This window comes from Notolabrus celidotus, chromosome 23 (assembly GCF_009762535.1).
Source record: "Notolabrus celidotus isolate fNotCel1 chromosome 23, fNotCel1.pri, whole genome shotgun sequence".
NCBI lineage: Eukaryota > Metazoa > Chordata > Actinopteri > Labriformes > Labridae > Notolabrus > Notolabrus celidotus.
Window position 1 is genome coordinate 16,806 of NC_048294.1, and position 8,352 is coordinate 25,157.

Here is an 8,352-nt window from a genome sequence, read left to right on the forward strand (position 1 = left end):
AGAGGAGAAGAACATGGGGAAGGAATGACAGAAGGAAAGGACGGATAAGAAAAGGAGACAGAAAGAAAGAAAGAAAGAAAAAAAGAAAGAATGAATGAAAGAAAGAAAGAAGGAAGGAAGGAAGAAGGAAAGGAAGATACAAAGAAAGAAGGAAGGAAGAAAGGAAAGAAAGAAAGGAAGGAAGGAAGAAAGAGGGAAGTAAAGATAGAAAGAAGGAAGGAAAGAGGGAAACAAACAAACAAACAAACAAACAAACAAACAAACAAACAAACAAAGAAAGAAAGAAAGAGAGAAAGAAAGAAAGAGAGAAAGAAAGAAGGGATGAATTGTAGTTAGTTAGTTATGAGGGGGTAAATGATGTTTTGATTTCCTTGCTGATGTCAACAGAAGGAACACAATCTTAAGTCCAGTTGTTAGTTTTACAGAGGAGCTGTCAGTCAGACCTTTATTTAAATCTCCTCCCCTTCAGAAACAGAGAGAACAGAGAGAACAGAGAGAACAGAGAGAACAGAGAGAACAGAGAGAACAGAGAGAACAGAGAGAACAGAGAGAACAGAGAGAACAGAGAGAACAGAGAGAACAGAGAGAACAGAGAGGACAGAGAGAACAGAGAGAACAGAGAGAACAGAGAGAACAGAGAGAACAGAGAGAACAGAGAGAACAGAGAGAACAGAGAGAACAGAGAGGACAGAGAGAACAGAGAGAACAGAGAGTAGAGGATCAACTCAAAGCACAGAGCACAGTCCTCCTGTGACTGTCCTATGAAGACGGACCTCCGGGGCTCATTCTGGAGGTGAGACGTGTCCCGGGGAGCAGATGGACGTACGCCGTAGGTCGACGCCCGGGGCAGAAGCCTCAGTGTCAGCACACGTCAAACCCAGAGAGCAGGCCGTGTGTCCGTTTCCATCGATCTCACACTAAATCAAAAGTTGTAACGACCTCTGCTTCCTGGACCGTGACTGGTCGCCTCGTCGCCTCGCTCAGCCGGGAGCTGTTCAAAAGATTAAATGGGTTTTCCAACCGGAGATCAATTTCCTGACACGAACGGCGTTGTCAGCGTCGGTTAGCGTTACAGGAGCGATTCTCATCAGAGCGCTGCTCGCTGGTTATTGAGCTCGGTGTCAGAGGAGGGGGAGACGGGAGCAGGAGGAGGCGTGGAGCGAGTGGAAACAGGTTCAGTGTTAAAACCAGAGATCCTTTTCATCCACTGTCAGATCCTTTTTATTGCCTGTAAGTCAGGAGGAGCAGTTAGCTCTGCTGTAACTGACAGGTGGAAGAAACAAACAACCTTTAAGAGAAGAGGGGGAAAGATGACTCTGTGTGTTTGATCTGTGTGAACACCACATGTTGTTCTCCACAGAGGAGGAAGGATACTAGTCCATGATACTCGGGCCTTGTTTACACAAAACCGCCTTCTTTAATTTGAGTCGTACCTAAAATCTCTAAAAGTAGTATGGGAGGTAGAACCTTCAGTTATCAGGCCCCTCTCCTTTGGAATCATCTACCAGTCAGGGTCCGGGAGGCAGACCCCCTCTCTACTTTTAAGAGTAGACTTAAAACTTTCCCTTTTGATAAAGTTTATAGTTAGAGCTGGATCAGGCTTGGACCAGCTTTTGTCATGCTGCTATAGGCCTAGACTGCCGGGGGAACTGGCACACTGACACACTGGGATCCTAGCTCACCCTCTTCCCCCCAACCCCTTCATCACTTACTTTAACTCTGCCTGTCCCATTAAAGTTACTAACCATAGACCTTTCTGGAGTCCCTGAGCTCCCTTGTCTCGTAGATTCCTCTGAGCTGCCGTAGACGTCCTCCTGATACGGACGTGCTGGACTCCAGCGGCAACAGCTTCTACTACTCGTCTCATCACTATCACCTCTCTGTCTTACTCCCCTCTATCTGTCTTTCCAGACCCAACTCAGTCTCAGCAGATGTGTGTCTAACATGAGTCTGGTCCTGCTGGAGGTTTCTGCCTGTTAAAGGAAGTTTGTCCTCTCCACTGTAACTAGCTAAATACTGTGAGGTGTAATGCTCATGATGGATTAAGGTGGGGTCAGACTGAGTCTGATCCGGTCTTGGTGTTGGGTCTCTGTTCATAATTTGACATAGAGTGGTCTAGACCTGCTCTGTTTGTAAAAGCGTCTTGAGATAACGTTTGCTGTGATTTGGCGCGATACAAATAAAGATTGATTGATTGATTGATTTTGATTTCATTGGTTGGAGTGTCTGCTTGTTGCAGCAGCTCTCTCTTGGTTGTTCTTCTATCTGTTTAGTTCTCTTTGTATTTGGAGCCTGTCAGGACCTTTAAGGACTCATTTGTTGGCCATAGACACCAAACTGACTACGTCTGCAGGGGTGTTCTTACTGTTTTTGTTCCTGTGTGTGTCAGGAGATCCTGTATCCATGGTCGCATTGTTTACATATAAGATCAGCTGTTAGCAGCCCGTAGCATGTTGATGCTAAAAGATGCTAGGCCCCATGTTCCCTGAGAGCTGAGGAGAAGTAGGCGAGGACGACGTGCTGGTACTGAGGTGCAAGCTAACGGTGGGTCGACTTCCCAAGGGAGCCGGATGCGACCCTGGTGGTGAAGCTTTCAGCAGTGTGTCTGCCCCCTAGTGGCTGGCTGCAGTATAGGTCAAAAAATCTGTCTCCAGTCAAACTTTAAAACATAAATACACGTGGTCTGAATGTTCCTCACATCCGTATGCTGTGGTGATATGTAGTTAGTATTTGACTGTTTTGTGTCCAAGGCCTCTTTTTCCTTAAAAGTTTCTTCTTCGTTGGTTATTAGAGTTTAAAAAACGGGGTTTTACTTCCTGTTTGATGCACAGCCGCCATAGAGGGAAACTTTAAAGGACACACAGCATCTTGTGACGTCACGCTGTAGGGCGGAGCTTGTTACCGTGGCTTCACAGGCTCTGGCTGCACAATGGCGGCGCCCAGGAGAGAGATTTTTTGGCTTCACAACCGTACAACAGGAAGAGGCGGAGCAACGCTGTCCATTTTTATTTACAGTCTATGGTCCTTCCACCCACCGTTATGGGGACTGTAAGATCTACCTACGATAAGGTGGACCAGCTAACCCAGCACCAGAGTAGCATCATGCTAACAGAGCTAACACCGGACACAAACGCCACATTGGAAGGATTTCACCTGCTGTGGGCGGACAGGATACAGGAGAGCCAGACTGAACTAACTGGGGAAGAAGACCAGCTCAGTCCTGGACCCTGTGGAGGTGATGGCTGACAGGAGGATTATGTCCAAGCTGTCGTCTCTGATGGACATTTCTTTCCTTTATATATTCTTATTAAATTCTTGTTCTGTACACCTTCTTGTTTGCTGCTGGAACTCCATGAATCTCCCCGTTGGAGGACGAATAAAGGAGGATCTGATCTGATCTTATACATTTAAAAAAAACAGATTTCTTTTATGGATTCCTAATAAAGTTACATTTTCAAGATATGACTTAGTGAAAGTCACCCAACCACAGTTGATTGATCATACCAGAAGCTAGTATTAGAAAAAATATGTTTTTTGAAACATTTTTTTAAGTTTTCAAAAGTGAGTTAACTGTTTTTGCAAATGAACTCTTCATTTTTTAAATCTGGGTTCACAAGAAAACTCCAAAAGCGGTCGGTCGCCAATGTTTTTTTTTCTGTTAAAGCCTCACGTGATTGGTCAACACATGCGGTGGCGTCTTGACCAATCACGTGTCTACATTGAGCAGAACGGAGAGGGGAGGGGTTACAGACACACACAGCACAGAGCTTCAGAGGTTTTTATTGTATTTTCACTGTACTGTATATACGAGACATACAGGAAAAACAAGATGCTGTTTCTCTCTTCCAGCTTTTAAATATCTAAAATTGAAATATAAAATATAATAAAATACAGTTCTATAAAAACATCCTATGTGCACAGTGCAGGTAGTGCAGTGACAGTTTAAAAATGGACAATGAAAATGAAAATAGATACCAGTGCAAACTAAGGTGCAGACAGCACACCAGATGATGCTGCAGCTCTGATTTGTGGTCTTTTATAAGAAAGTTGAATAACTCGTTCCTTCTCAGAGAATTTTGAGCAGCTCAGAAATGTCAGATTGTGTGAGTCAGCCCGTGTTAACAGAATTTGTCAGATAACAACAGATAAAGTGTTTGGTTTTATCTTTGTTTGGAAATACAAAAGGGATGATTGAGCTCCAAGTAAACGGGACAGAGCAGCGGCTTTGACTACTGACACAGAATAATGCTTCAAGAACGAAGGCTGGATCTGAGCGGAGGGAGTGACGACGGTTCATCACTGATTCACCTCATCACTCAGGAGGTTTGATTCACTAATGGGTCGTTTTGAGAAGTGAAGAGATTTTTGTAAATAATGTCTGACACACAGGATTCTTCAAACCTTCACACATTCAGAGACCACACACTAAAGACAGATCAGTAACACTTTATATTAACTACACACTTTTAAGCATTAATTAATACTTAACTCATCATCTGTAAAGCATTGTTCATGCATTAATACACATTTATACATCATGTACAAACACAGTTATAAAGGTTTTATTAGTCATGAATATGACTCTCTATAATGTGTTAATTAACTCTTTGTTCATACTTTATAAATGATGGATTCACCAAATACAAATGAGCTATTATGAGCTTCTCTCTATCTCTCTTCCTTCCTTGTTCCCTTCCTTCCTTCCTTCCTTTCTCTCTCTCTCCCTTCCTTCTTTCCTTCCTTCTCGTTCTCTCTTCCCTCCCCCTTCTCTCTTTATCTCTTCTTTCTTTCCTTCATTTCTCTCTCTTCCTTATTTCCTTCCTTCCTCCCTTCTTTCCCTCCTTTCTCTCTCTTCCTTCTATCCTTTTATCCTTCTTTCTCTCTCTCTCTCTTTCTTCTTTCTCTCTATTCCTTCCTTCATCCTTCTTACTTTATTTCCTTCTTCCTTGCTTCCTTCCTTTCCTTTTCTTTCACTCCTTCTTCCTTCCTTCTCTCCCTCTCTTCCCTTTGTCCTTCTTTCCTCCCTACTGTCTCTCTCTTCCACCGTTCCTTCCTACTTCCTATCTTCCCTCTTTACCTCATTCCCTTTCTTCCCTCCTTCCGTCCTTTCCTCCTCTCCTCTCTCCTTTCTAGGAAAGGTCTCCTGAGCCTTCAGTTATCAGGCCCCTCTCCTTTGGAATCATCTACCAGTCAGGGTCCGGGAGGCAGACACCCTCTCTACTTTTAAGAGTAGGCTTCAAACTTTCCTTTTTGATAAAGCTTATAGTTAGAGCTGGATCAGGCTTGGACCAGGTCTTAGTTATGCTGCTATAGGCTTAGACTGCCGGGGGAACTGGTGCACTGACACACTGGGATCCAACCCCCTCATCACTTACTTTAACTCTGCCTGTCCCTTTAAAGTTACTAACCATAGACCTTTCTGGAGTCCCTGAGCTCCCTTGTCTCGTAGACGTCCTCCTGCTGTGGACGTTCTGGACTCCAGCGGCAACAGCTTCTACTACTCGTCTCATCACTATCACCTCTCTCTCTTCATCTCCCTCTATCCCTCTTTCCAGACCCAACTCGGTCTCAGCAGATGTGTGTCTAACATGAGTCTGGTCCTGCTGGAGGTTTCTGCCTGTTAAAGGAAGTTTGTCCTCTCCTCTGTAACTAGCTAAATACTGAGAGGTGTAATGCTCATGTTGGATTAAGGTGGGGTCAGACTGAGTCTGATCCTGTCTTGGTGTTGGGTCTCTGTTTGACATAGTGGTCTAGACCTGCTCTGTTTGTAAAAGCGTCTTGAGGTAACGTTTGTTGTACAAATAAAGATTGATTGACATGACGAAACTCTAACTCAGAGACGGCGCCCGCTCCCACACAGACAGATAACATAGACACTTTAACATAGACACACATCAGTCTCTGCATTCATCTTTATCTCCCACCTCTCCCTTCTTCTCCTCTTTCTGTTCCGTCTCCATTCTTCCTTTTGGAAACTTCTATCAGTCGTCTGTAAACACTTATCATCTTCCTCCATCTCTTTCTTCCTCTCTGTTTCTCTGTCTGACATTAATCTCTGTCAGTCTTCTCCTCCCTCTGTGACTCACTGCTGCGTTTCAGAAGCTGACGTTTCAACCCTCCTGAAATTAACACCGCCAAACTTTCTCTTTTCAGTCCGTTTATTTGGGCTTTCTTTCCTTTTGGTAGAGAGGCTTTCATCCAGCTTCTGTTCTACATCGAACACCTCGCTCTTCTGATATCCCAGCTTCACAAGTCGAGTCCAAACGGAGCTCTTCTTCTAACTCTTAAACCCCGACTGTTAGGCACTTTGTGGAGATAAGAAGAGATAAATGAGGCGGTCAGGAGGCTGCTGTGGCAAATCCTTAGATTTCCCTTGGTGGAAGAGTAGTGGGGCGATATCAGGGTGCTTCAATGCTTTTTCTAAGATTGTACCAAAGTTTCAACCCTTAGAATCTAATCATGACTCAGCATGGAGATAAGCATGCCTGTGTGCAAACAAACATTGGTGTTGTCTTCTTTAATATATTAAAACATGTTGAGGAGAGCAGATGACAGAGATCTACTTCACACCACATCACTCAAAGATGGATTTATCTGTCAGTTCAGTTAACAGCCTCTAAAAACGACTCATCAAAGGTCTCAAAGGAATAAGACAAACTTTTCTTCACCAGCAGCAAACCATAAGGAAACACAAACAGATCAAATCTAAGGGGGGGGGGAGTCAAAAGAAAGGCGCTCTTTCTGGAAGTTTCCTTGTCCAGTCTGCAGGGGCGCCGCCAGGGATTTTGGGCCCCATGAAAAAATATCACATTGGGCCCCCATCACTAAAGCCCACAAGAACGCTGTGCAACTGCTGTAACCACATCTCCAGGGTCCAATCAACCCAGTCAAAGCTTTACATAACTCTACCTTTTCAGCTGTCAAATATTTACTGTATGACTAGCAAACATGAAGGATTCCCTGCACACAAGGTGACGGATCTGCCCATTCTTTTATTATGTTATGCTCACCTTCTGGTTCATTGGGTTGGGGGAGCTGTGGGGAGACAGGTCACCTGCTGATATATCAGCTGCTGAGTCTGGTAGGGAGGGCGGGGACACCCATTTAGTATAATTAGCTCAAGCGTCTGTCGTGGTGAAGAGGGAGCTGAGCCAGAAGGTCTCAGTTAACCGGTCAATCTACGTTCCAACCCTCACCTGTGATCACGAGCTGTGGGTAGTGACCGATCTTTCTCTGCAGGGTGTCTGGGCTCAGCCTTAGAGAGAGGGTCAGGAGCTCAGACTCAAAGTAGAGCCGCTGCTCCTCCGGATCCAGAGGAGTCAGATGAAGTGGTTCAGGCATCTGGTCAGGATGCCTCATGGGCGTCTCCCTTGGGAGGTGTTTCGGGCGTGTCCGTCTGGGAGGAGGCCCCGGGGAAGACCCAGGACACCAAGTGAGACTATGTCTCTCAGCTGGCCTGGGAGCGCCTCGGTGTCCTCCCAGAAGAGCTGATGGAAGAGACCGGGGAGAGGAGTGTCTGGGCTTCCCTGCTGAGGCTGCTGCCCCCGAGACCCGGACCTGGATAAGTGGAAGAAGATGGATGGATGGATAGATAGCTTAAGCATAGTTCATCTCATTGTGGACATCAAACAAGCTACAGGTTGATTTGAACCACTCAAAGACTATACCAACCTTTCCTGGAGAAACACTGGGGGACATACTGTCGCCCTTTCTTCTCTCTCCTCTCTCTCTTCTTTCTTTCCCTTCTTTTCTGGGAGCCAGACTTTGTGTTCCCAGCTGAGTAGCGTGACTCAGGCTGGGCTGTTCCATTCCACTCTGATAAACATTTTATGAAGACAACGGGACTGTTTTTTTAAATTACCATGGGCCCTTAGAATCATCCTAAGTTTCCCCCCTATACGACGCCACTGCCAGTCTGTTTCCTCGTACATCTTCAACAAACATTAATCAGAACTGCTTCAATGTGCTTCGTTTGAAACTTGAAACAACATTTCAATTAGGGACGCACAATAAGTAAGTAAGTAAGTAAATTGTATTTAGTATAGCACCTTTCACAGAATAAAATCACAAAGTGCTTCACAGGAAAATATCCAACACATTAAAAGAAACAGACCATAGCATAAATAGACATTAGTCTGAACACAGTGAGTCCAAGGCCTGTTTACATAAATGTGTCTTCACAAGTTTTTCAAAGGCGACAACAGAGACAGCTGAACAAACATTTACAGGAAGAGCGTTCCACAATGTTGGTGCCACCACTTCAAAATCACGGTCACTTTTTGTTCTTAAACGAGCTCGAGGGACAACCAGCAAGCCCTGGTCAGAAGACCTGAGGGACCTACTGGTGAGGTA